This window comes from Esox lucius, chromosome 24, assembly GCF_011004845.1.
Source record: "Esox lucius isolate fEsoLuc1 chromosome 24, fEsoLuc1.pri, whole genome shotgun sequence".
NCBI lineage: Eukaryota > Metazoa > Chordata > Actinopteri > Esociformes > Esocidae > Esox > Esox lucius.
Genome location: NC_047592.1, coordinates 27,399,287 through 27,411,976, shown reverse-complemented (window position 1 = coordinate 27,411,976; position 12,690 = coordinate 27,399,287).

Here is a 12,690-nt window from a genome sequence, read left to right as displayed (position 1 = left end):
GTACACATCCTCTGATGGCTACTTCCAGCAGGATAATGCACCATGTCACAAAGATTGAATCATTTCAAATTGGTTTCTTGAACATGACAATGAGTTCACTGTACTGAAATGGCCCCCACAGTCACCAGATCTCACCCAAATAGAGCATCTTTGGGATGTGGTGGAACGGGAGCTTCGTGCCCTGGATGTGCCTCCCAAAAATCTCCATCAACTGCAAGATGCTATCCTATCAATATGGGCCAACATTTCTAAAGAATGCTTTCAGAACCTTGTTGAATGAATGCCACGTAGAATTAAGGCAGTTCTGAAGGCGAAAGGGGGTCAAACACAGTATTAGTATGGTGTTCCTAATAATCCTTTAGATGAGTGTATAACAACCCAGTAACTCTGACCCTAACATCCACCTGTCTACTACTTATTTTTGTCATCCTGTAATTCAGTGCTGTTCATACTGTATATATACTGTATATATCATCCACTTACCTCATGTACAGTGGGGAGAACACGTTTTTGATAACCTAAAAAATCGACAGTGTTTCCTACTTACAAAGCATGTAGAGGTCTGTAATTTTCATCATAGGTTCACAAAAACAAAAATCCAGAAAATCACATTATATGATTTTTAAATAATTTATTAGCATTTTATTGCATGACATAAGTATTTGATCACCTACCAACCAGAAAGAATTCCAGCTCTCACAGACCTGTTAGTTTTTCTTAAAGAAGCCCTCCTGTTCTCCACTCATTACCTGTATTAACTGCACCTGTTTGAATTCATTACCTGTATGAAAGACACCTGTCCGCACATTCAATCAAACAGTCTCCAATCTCTCCACAATGGCCAAGACCAGAGAGCTCTGTTGTCACGTTTCATAGAGGGAGACTGAGGCAGGCACAGAATTTTGAGGCTTTTCCTCATTTAATGAACGAAAGCAAAACGGAGTGCCGGGCACTACGAAAGGGTTTTCAGGAGTTCAGGAAAACACAAAACATGAAGTGGAACGGTCCCATCAGGCTGGGACCATTACACATGTAAGGACATCAGGGATAAAATTGTACACCTGCACAAGGCTAGGATGGACTACAGGACAATAGGCAACAGCTGTTGGCTCAATTATTAGAAAATGGAAGAAGTTTAAGATGACAGTCAATCTCCCTCGGTCTGGGGCTCCGTGCAAGATCTCACCTTGGGGGCCATCAATGATCATGAGGAAGGTGAGAGATCAGCCCAGAACTACACGGCAGGACCTGGTCAATGAACTGAAGAGAGCTGGGACCACAGGACGACTGCACTGTATTGAGGGGAAGGATGGATGGGGCCATGTATTGCGAGATCTTGGCCAACAACCTCCTTCCCTCAGTAAGAGCATTGAAGATGGGTCGTGGCTGGGTCTTCCAGTATGACAACGACCTGAAACACATAGCCAGAGCTGAAAGTCTGTATTGCCCAGCGACAGACCCGAAACCTGATGGATCAGGAGAAGGTCTGTATGGAGGAGTGGGCCAACATCACAGATAATGTGGTATAAAATTTGTATGAATATTTTAATGTTTCTTTTTGAAATAGCTTTTTCAAATGTTTACATATTCATCCCATATTGCATCCATGTATTCCTCATTACATTAAATTAATAAATTGACACTTATTAATTCTACTTAGAGATTGCACAGATATGCACAACATATTATATTTCTCGCCTCCAATTGGAGATTTAAAAATAGGGTCAGTTGTGGAATGTGTCTTTAAACGACAAACTCTGCAGGCTGATTTCCCATGTTTATTGCCTGGCTACGTTTTCTTAAAAAAATAAATAATGTAAGAATAATATAATTAATTTGTAATTAGTATTTAACTACCTAAGAATTAGCAACTTATGAGTGAAACGAAAAGCTAAAACATTTGTAATACCATGTAGTTACATTTGTAAGGAATATTTACCTACCTAAGAATAAGCAATTTATTTAGAAAGTGAAACGCAGTGTTAAAGTCTGTGTAATCCCATGAATAAGGAACTTGAGAAAGTGAAACTAGAATCAAAAAACCTTTGTGAATACTGTGTAATTACATTTGTAATTAATGTCTGCCTACCTAGGAAGAGGCAGCTTATGAGAAACACAAGAATCTCTAACAGGTCCCAGACGTGGGTCCAGGAAGGCAGATTGTATGACCTCTATAACAGGATAAATAATACAACAGAACGACTGTGCTGGTTTATAGGAAAAGCATCTTAAGATTCTCTTATATTCTCTCTTTCTGATAGCACAATATAAATTATATAAATTACATGTTCCATGTGTGGTGTGGTGTGACTCCATATTACAAATTGAACAGTACTGACTGGCATTTGCAAGGTGTTGGATATCTTTTTATATCCTTTTCCATCTTTATAAAGTTCCATTACCTTGTTATGCAGGTCTTTTGACAGTTCTTTTCTGCTCACCATGGCTCAGTATCTAGCCTGCTAAGTGCATCCATGTGAGAGCCAACAAACTCATTGACTATTTATACACAAACACTAACTGCAATTTAAAAAGCCACAGGTGTGGCAACTTCACCTTCAATTGCCATTTTCATCTGTGTGTGTCTCCTTGTGTCTGTAACAATTCAAAGGTTTGTAAACTTTTGATCAGGGCCATTTGGTGATTTCTGTTACCATTATGATTTTAAAAGGAGCCAAACAACTATATGATAATGAACGGCTTCATATGATCACTACCCTTAAATAATTTTTTTTTTGCATGATCAGTGATATTTTCTAAATCAATGTCATAATTTCACAATATCTGCCAGGGTATGCAAACTTACGAGAACATCTGTATCGAAGTACCTTAAGTGTTAATAATATGTGCAGAGCATCACACATGTACACAAGATCCCTGAAAACTCATACAGTATAAAACCAGCAACCCATTCCCAACTCCCAAAGTAGCACAAAAGCCCCAAACTGTACCAAAATGTACCGATACCGCAAAAAAATTACAAACAATTATGACAATTTAGAGTCAAGTTGTTTTAGCTCCATCCTTTAAATCCAGAGATTTAACCATCTTTCTCAGAATCCAACCAAGTTTTCTTTTCCATCTGCAGTAACCCCTCTTTGCCTTACTGTGATTCTTTACAAGGTATTTGAATGTACAGTGGATATAAAAAGTCTACATACCTTTGTGAAAATGCCAGGTTTTTGTGATGTAAAAGAATGAGACAAAGATAAATCATGTCAGAACTTTTTCCACATTTAATGTGACCTATAACATGAAGAATTCAAGGTAACACTTTAGAATACTGTATCTTACTTAATGCATAGTTCATTAGGAATTATTGCAGAACTAATAAGTATTTATCTATGAACACTTCAGTAACTACTATTAACTACTAAGGAACATGTGTTAACTAATCAGTATGTAATATCGAGTTTTTTATTGTGTTAAGTAACAATTAACTAATCAATAACTACTGAATTTAGTCATGCCTCCCAAATAACTACTAATAAGTATTTACTAATTAAGGTTCAAGAAAAATAACTATGAAGTAACTACTACCCAGCATGCCCCCCCACACCCCGTATGGTCCACTGCTTCATGAGTGAGGTCTTTAAGAAGAAATAAACTTCAGAATGGAACCCCAAGTGCCTTGCCATTATTAACTAACTTACCTCAGGTAGGTTTACTATACAGTAGGCCTATGTGTGTCTGTATTAGGGTAAATTATATCAAAATAGGCAATGACTGAGGGGAAGTGAAAATACAGGGTACCCATGAATATTTAACAAAGAATTACTACATAGTTATGAAAAGAACTACTAAGAAATTACTGAGGGAAAGTGAAAATATAGGGAACCTATTAGTAATTAATAAAGAATTACTGCATAACTCTGAGGGAATTACCTAGAACTTGGAACAGTATTCTAAAGGGAAAATATAGGGAACCCATTAGTAATTAATACAGAATTACTACATAACTCTGAGGGAATTACCTAGAACTTGGAACAGTATTCTAAAGTGAAAATATAGGGAACCCATTAGTAATTAATACAGAATTACTACATAACTCTGAGGGAATTACCTAGAACTTGGAACAGTATTCTAAAGTGAAAATATAGGGAACCCATTAGTAATTAATACAGAATTACTACATAACTCTGAGGGAATTACCTAGAACTTGGAACAGTATTCTAAAGTGAAAATATAGGGAACCCATTAGTAATTAATACAGAATTACTACATAACTCTGAGGGAATTACCTAGAACTTGGAACAGTATTCTAAAGTGAAAATATAGGGAACCCATTAATGAACAATATAATAATCATCTGATATCAACTTTAAATACACAATCCAAGATGACAAATTATTAGAACATTGAAATTTATTGCAAAAAGTGTACATGAAAACATGTTTTCAAAAAAAAAAAAAAACTATAAAACAGGAGGTAAAAAAAAGAAAACATTGTTTTAAGTCCAAACCTGTTAGACCAAATAAAAAATAAAACTGACTATAAAAACTATAAAACGTCAACTCTCGATGCCTGAACTTCAACCTTGCCAAAACACACATGTGAACAAAAGTTATTTTTGTCTGTGACAGAGGTCAATTAGCTGGACATTTTTCTTTTTATCTTCAATCAAAGTTTGAAGTGGCTCTTTTTGCAAATTTCCCTGCATTTCTCTGCAAATTGTGACAGTTTTTGCCCTCTATGAAAATGTTCACGCAAGGTCTTGTAGGCTTCAGTGTCACACGCCTCCAGCTCCGCTATTGCTGCAGTGTCAACAATGGTTTTTCGGTCAATCCCACACTTGCGGTAAGCCAGGGTTTTGGTGACTGTACTGCAGGACCTTTTTATACCTCTGGATAACATGCTCTGGTAGAAACACTGGGAGAGAACAAAGGTGCATGATTGATAAGTGACTCAAATAAAATATTTCTCACACACACACAGTATATATTTATTTATTTATATAATGTTGTGGAAATTTCTTATACAATGTATTCTGATTGTATAAAGGAGTGAGTCCCACTGTTAAGATAGGTACAGGAATGTGTGGGACCTGGTATTTGCATAGGGGACATCTATTGTCTGTCCAGATGCAGATCAATGGGTTTTAGGACAGGATAGGAGAAGATATACAACAGGGGGAGTAAGGCCAGTTTGCCCCTTTGGGTAAACATTATTGCAGGAAGGATAAGGTGGGGGAAGATAGCATTTGACGTGTGTGATAGAACAAAGGGAAAGGTGTTTGATTGACATGAAACAGATGGCAGCATCTTACCACACCCCTTCTTCCTATGTAATAAATACTGTCGAAATGATGTTTTTATTTAGAAACTATCCACCGTTACTTTGTAACCTGTATACTTTCTCCTTGCAAGTTTCATTAAAACCGTTTATTGCGCAATTGATTTCTCCTGTCTTACCTACCATTTTCATAGACCTTTGGAATTTTAGAAATTGCCATCACAATAAACAGTGTCCCAAATAGTGTGCTTATACTTATTCACAAAATTGACATTAAAGGAATGTATTTTAAATATTAAATGACAGTTAAAAAAGTGATTTCTGATGCACGAAAATTAGTTCAAATCTCCCGGATTCTATAGCGAGCGCGCATGTGAGACAGAGACTGCGCTCCAAACCGCACAGAGCGGCACAAACCGGATAGTTTATTTATAGTTCGAGTACTGAAGCGTACGATCACACCGGTGTGATTAGAACGTATTGTTTAGAACGCATAATTAGAACGCCTAGGTACGAGTGACGTAACAATGGCTGGTCAGACCGCGCTGTTATTTACTCACATTTAGCTCAAACAGCGTTTATAACTTTATTTCCTGATTGTAATTGTTTCAAGACCAAACTATGATATTAACCAGGTAGCAAGCATAAAAAAGTGTTACTTACGTACCAACAGGCAGCCAACACTAGCAGTTAGATTTTCTACAATAAACATAATACACAAAAACGAATTATTTTAGCGACTACTATAGAGCATCTAACCATTTCCTGAAAGAACTGACAACCGGTCAAAAAGTTTCAAGTTACATTACCTGTTGAGGTTGCTGCTATGCTTTTTATCAACCAAAGATAAAGAAAGGTGAGTAACTCTAAGACCTGATGGTCATTTACATTTGCCAGTCTTTCGGACAGATTTGCCATCCTGGGAAAACTATGATCTTCATTTTAGCTGCACTGCATTACAGGTCACACTTTGTTAGCTAGCGGTTAGCTTACGTTTGCTAGCTAGCTACAGTTACACATAAACCAGCTTTTGCAGCTCTTTGAATTCGAGGCAAAAAGAGAAGCTTGCAATGCAATGTATTTAGTGTTCCTTACCTGGCTGGTTCAAAAACCCCTTAATGAAGAAAAAAATCATGTGTTCTGTGACGTCGCCCGGCATGGCGCAGCCGGGGCCCCACCCTGGAGCCAGGCCCGGGGTTGGGGCTCGTTCGCGAGCGCCTGGTGGCCGGGCCTTTCCCCATGGGGCCCGGCCGGGCCCAGCCCGAACGAGCGACATGGGGCCGCCCTCCCGTGGGCTCACCACCCACAGGAGGGACCATAAGGGGCCGGTGCAGAGAGGATCGGGCGGCAGTCGAAGGCGGGGGCCTAGACAACCCGATCCCCGGACACGGAAACTAGCTCTAGGGACGTGGAATGTCACCTCGCTGGCGGGGAAGGAGCCTGAGTTAGTGCGTGAGGTTGAGAGGTTCCGACTAGAGGTAGTCGGGATCACCTCTACGCACGGCTTGGGCTCTGGAACCACACTCCTTGAGAGAGGATGGACTCTATACCACTCTGGAGTTGCCCATGGTGAGAGGCGGCGGGCTGGTGTGGGTTTGCTTATAGCTCCCCAGCTCTGCCGCCATGTGTTGGAGTTTACCCCGGTGAACGAGAGGGTCGTTTCCCTGCGCCTACGGGTCGGGGATAGGTCTCTCACTGTTGTTTGTGCCTATGGGCCGAACGGCAGTGCAGAGTACCCGACCTTCTTGGAGTCTCTGGGAGGGGTGCTGGAAAGTGCTCCGACTGGGGACTCTATCGTTCTACTGGGGGACTTCAACGCCCACGTGGGCAATGACAGTGACACCTGGAGGGGCGTGATTGGGAGGAACGGCCCCCCTGATGTGCTAGTCACAGTTTGTCCATTACGAACTCCATGTTCAAGCATAAGGGTGTCCATCAGTGCACGTGGCACCAGGACACCCTAGGCCGCAGGTCGATGATCGACTTTGTTGTCGTTTCATCTGACCTGCGGCCACATGTCTTGGACACTCGGGTGAAGAGAGGGGCGGAGCTGTCAACTGATCACCACCTGGTTGTGAGTTGGATCCGATGGCGGGGGAGGAAGCTGGACAGACTCGGCAGGCCCAAGCGTACTGTAAGGGTCTGCTGGGAACGTCTGGCCGAGTCTCCTGTCAGAGAGATCTTTAACTCCCACCTCCGGCAGAGCTTTGACTGGATCCCGAGGGAGGCTGGAGATATTGAGTCCGAGTGGACCATGTTCTCCACCGCCATTGTCGAAGCGGCCGCTCGGAGCTGTGGGCGTAAGGTCTCCGGTGCCTGTCGAGGCGGCAATCCCCGAACCCGGTGGTGGACACCGGAAGTAAGGGATGCTGTCAAGCTGAAGAAGGAGTCCTATCAGGCCTGGTTGGCTTGTGGGACTCCAGAGGCAGCTGACGGGTACCGACAGGCCAAGCGGACTGCAGCCCGGGTGGTTGTGGAGGCAAAAACTCGGGCCTGGGAGGAGTTCGGTGAGGCCATGGAGAAGGACTATCGGCTGGCCTCGAAGAGATTCTGGCAAACCATCCGGCGCCTCAGGAGAGGGAAACAGTGCCCTACCAACGCTGTTTACAGTAGAGGTGGGCAGCTGTTGACCTCAACTGGGGATGTCGTCGGGCGGTGGAAGGAGTACTTCGAGGATCTCCTCAATCCCGCCTTCACGTCTTCCATTGAGGAAGCAGAGGATGAGGGCTCAGAGGTGGACTCGTCCATCACCCGGGCTGAAGTCACAGAGGTGGTCAAGAAACTCCTCAGTGGCAAGGCACCGGGGGTGGATGAGATCTGCCCTGAGTACCTCAAGTCTCTGGATGTTGTGGGGGTGTCTTGGCTGACACACCTGTGCAACATCGCGTGGCAGTCGGGGACAGTGCCTCTGGGATGGCAGACCGGGGTGGTGGTCCCTCTTTATAAGAAGGGGGACCGGAGGGTGTGTTCCAACTATAGGGGGATCACACTTCTCAGCCTCCCCGGGAAAGTCTATGCCAGGGTTCTGGAGAGGAGAATACGGCCGATAGTAGAACCTCGGATTCAGGAGGAACAGTGTGGTTTTCGTCCAGGCCGTGGAACACTGGACCAGCTCTATACCCTCTACAGGGTGATGGAGGGTTCATGGGAGTTTGCCCAACCAGTCCACATGTGTTTTGTGGATTTGGAGAAGGCATTCGACTGTGTCCCTCGCGGCATCCTGTGGAGAGTGCTTCGGGAATATGGGGTCCTGGGTCCTTTGCTAAGGGCTGTCAGGTCCCTGTACGACCGAAGCAGGAGCTTGGTCCGCATTGCCGGCAGTAAGTCAGACTTGTTCCCTGTGCATGTTGGACTCCGGCAGGGCTGCCCTTTGTCACCGGTTCTGTTCGTAATTTTTATGGACAGAATTTCTAGGCGCAGCCAGGGGCCGGAGGGTGTCAGGTTTGGGGACCACACGATTTCGTCACTGCTCTTTGCGGATGATGTTGTCGTGTTGGCCCCTTCAAGCCAGGACCTTCAGCATGCACTTGGACGGTTTGCAGCCGAGTGTGAAGCGGTGGGGATGAAAATCAGTACCTCCAAATCCGAGGCCATGGTCCTCAGTCGGAAAAGGGTGGCTTGCCCACTTCAGGTTGGTGGAGAGTGCCTGCCTCAAGTGGAGGAGTTTAAGTATCTAGGGGTCCTGTTCACGAGTGAGGGAAGGATGGAACGGGAGATTGACAGACGGATCGGTGCAGCTTCTGCAGTAATGCGGTCGATGTATCGGTCTGTCGTGGTGAAGAAAGAGCTGAGCCGCAAGGCGAAGCTCTCGATTTACCGGTCAATCTACGTTCCTACTCTCACCTATGGTCATGAGCTTTGGGTCATGACCGAAAGGACAAGATCCCGGATACAGGCGGCCGAAATGAGCTTTCTCCGCAGGGTGGCTGGGCGATCCCTTAGAGACAGGGTGAGAAGCTCGGTCACCCGGGAGGAGCTCAGAGTAGAGCCGCTGCTCCTCCACATCGAGAGGGGTCAGCTGAGGTGGCTTGGGCATCTGTTTCGGATGCCTCCGGAACGCCTTCCTGGGAAGGTGTTCCGGTCCCGTCCCACCGGGAAGAGACCCCGGGGAAGACCTAGGACACGCTGGAGGGACTATGTCTCCCGGCTGGCCTGGGAACGCCTCGGTGTCCCCCCGGAAGAGCTGGAGGAAGTGTCTGGGGAGAGGGAAGTCTGGGCATCCCTGCTTAGACTGCTGCCCCCGCGACCCGGCCCCGGATAAGCGGAAGATGATGCTATGCTATGCTATGCTATACCTGGCTGGCAAAGTGACTGTTCATGTCAACCGTCTGAACGCCACTCAATGCATGTAGCTAACGTGGAGTTAATCCAGTCAGTTTGTTTTGGTAGGGTTCATGCACAATAGCTCAATTGGCAGATCTAGCAGCGAACCGATGGCGCAAACTAAAACAGTATTCTGATAGTACTTCTAACTTTGGCAATATGGTTGTGATAACCGTCATGCTAATAAAGTTGAATTGAATTGGTATGGACCTTATTCACCGCGCCTCCATCTTAAAATCCAAAACGAGGCTGGGGGGTACACTCTAACCGGAAGTTCATTGACAGAGCGCAGCAGCGGGCGTCTATCATCATGGCGATACCTTTGTGGACATCAAATCTTGTCTTCCCAACATAACAGTGGACAATGTCGAAAAATGGGCCAATAAGGACTGCATGATTCCCCGGGCTGTTTTGCTTAAAGGATACAGCAACTGGATCGAGGGATATGTGCACAAAGTGGAAGGTAATGCACGGACGATCACAGCTTTTTTTCTGAAATCAGCATTAGTTAACGTTACTGTTGAAGTTAGCTTGTTAGCTAGATAAAACAACAGGACGTGACAACATTACAAGCTGATGCAAAGCATTGTTAAGATATATTAACCACACCAGCCTGACTGTTATTTTGAGTGTTAACAATAAATTATTTTGCCGACAGTCAAGACGAGCGAGACAGTCAGTGTGAGAGCTAAGTCTTTTCGCTCAATGCGAAAAAACGAGGCACCTTACAACATTCAGGTATCATGACTGTGGATAAACTGCTCGGTTTGTGGCGTGGTGCCACTGTTAGAACAAATACGCTTGCTGTTTATCCACTGTTTATACGTAGTTGTGTGCTTAACATGGTCTAGATCATAGACTGTAAAAATAATGGACGACGCCCTTTCGCTCTTTTCCATTGGTTAAAAATGAAGCCACCAGTGTCCTGATACGGCGCTGACATCTTGGACTTGCGTCTGCGCAGATAGCGATCTTGGGACCAGTTCTGCGCAGTAGTTATGCGCAGTAGCGAGAAGGAAGTAAAGCCGCGAAATCAACGGCCCCACCCCTGTGCCCCGCCCTCACTCTCCCTCGCAGAATGCGCATACCGTAATCAATCGCAAGTCCAAGTACAGTACAACCTTTGCTTGTTAAACCTAGACGATATGTTATAGCCTAACTTACATCATGTTTAACCTTAATTTAGAATAGGCCTAATACAAAAATAATTGGTAACTTCTAGCTAACGATCACCTGCTAGCTATTAACAAGGCTTGTTGTCTTTTAGCTAACGTTAGCTAGCCCATTACATTTATTTACTAATTAAATAGCTTATAAATTTAACTTACCGAAAAAAATTCAAAGATCGATTGGAAATGCCAGATCGGTTAGCACAATGTACTGCAGAACAACCCATTATGTCAGTGTGAAATTATATCAATTATAGAAATTTAGAGATTAAATGTATAGTTCCAATCTCCTCAGTCCTCCGAAGATTCAGTGGCTCCTCGGCTCAGATAGCTGTCAATCACAGCTGTGAATCACGACGTCACACCACCGTTTTTAGAGCATTAAATAACTAACTAAAAACCAACTTATTTTAAAAACAAACTCTTGAATTTACATTAGCGTGATACAAACTACAGTAAATGACAGAAACCAGCTTCGGAAAAAGGATATTTGAAGGGTAATTTAATTGTTTAGTTGGTCTCGCGTCCCATTGAATAACATGGGGAGGGCGGGGTTTATGACTTATACTGGGACCACTCACCAGGGGGCGATCGAGACGTTTTGGCTTCACTTTTCAGGGCTTGTGCGGCACGCTTGGTCTAGATTAGCAATGGTTATTATCATAAACAGGCACAGATCACGTCTTGTTTATAATTTGCTGTAAGACACGCTACCCACGTTAGCTGACCAGGCTAGTAAAAAGAGCAACTACTTGCTTAACGTTACCCCCGAATCAGCCCTTCGCTTGTTATAACTTAAAAAGGACCGGTTCGTGGCTAATCAAGTCATGTCTATTTAGCCAGAAGGTTTAGCTAGCTATCTCTATGACAGTTAACAAAAATATGGCTAACGTTAGCATCGTAAACTAATGTTAATATCTTACCTTGAAATGGCGACCGGGATCTCTTCTTATATTATGAATCCATTCACGGCAAAATACAGGATCTTTTGGGAAACGATGGAATGTTTGACTTGTATAGGATTTCTTTCTCTTTGAAGATGTACATTTGGGAACACAACAATGCGGTGGCATTGTAGGTAACGTTATGACAGATGGGCAGGCCAACGTTACTTCCGTACCCCACAGCCTCGTTTTGGTTTAAAGGAAGTGACGTGGGTGAATAAGGCGAAATTTTGTTGAGAAAAAAGTCCTACGTAATCTTAAAAAAATCTACCTTTTCACTGATCGCATTTGTCAATTACTAAATGCAAGAATCGGAATTTAGAATTTTTTGAGAGCTTCTGAATAATTACGTAAAACAATTTACACACCACCTATTGCCTGATAGATTGCGTATGTTTTATTGATACAACAAGTGAAGCGTTTCAGTATCTTTCTCGCCGCGATCTTTAGAAATAGGACAGCATTTTTAAGATTGGTTCATAATTATTCAATATACATTTTTAACAGTTACTACCGGTAGAAGTTTGTTAATATAATTTAAATAAAAAAATAGATGCATAACTAGTAAGCAGCATGGTGTTTTTGGGAAGCTGCAGATTAAATGTATTGTGACGTCACAATCAAAGTCTGGAACTCTGAGTGAGTGCTGAACTCACGCGCAAAAAAACTCACTCTGGGGGGCCGTTAAGGCATATTTGAAACTCACGCGTGAAAAGGTTAAACTGGTAACGTTAATCAACCAGAAATTTGCCCAGCGCTGGTGGCATAGCTCCATCTTCGGTCAGGGAGTGAATTAGAATTGAATCCAGCCCAGGCAGAGCTCTGATTCAGCCCATACTTAGGCCACACCAAATAACATGTAAAATAAGTTACACAGTGCGTTCTAAAACACTAAACAATTCTGTTATTGATGTAGCTACTATATTTGCGGTGTTTTGAAGTGGGCACAATTAAATCACGTTAACAAAACCGCATGTTGATTACTGGTTTAGCTAGCTCAATAGCAAGGTGACCTTACAAAA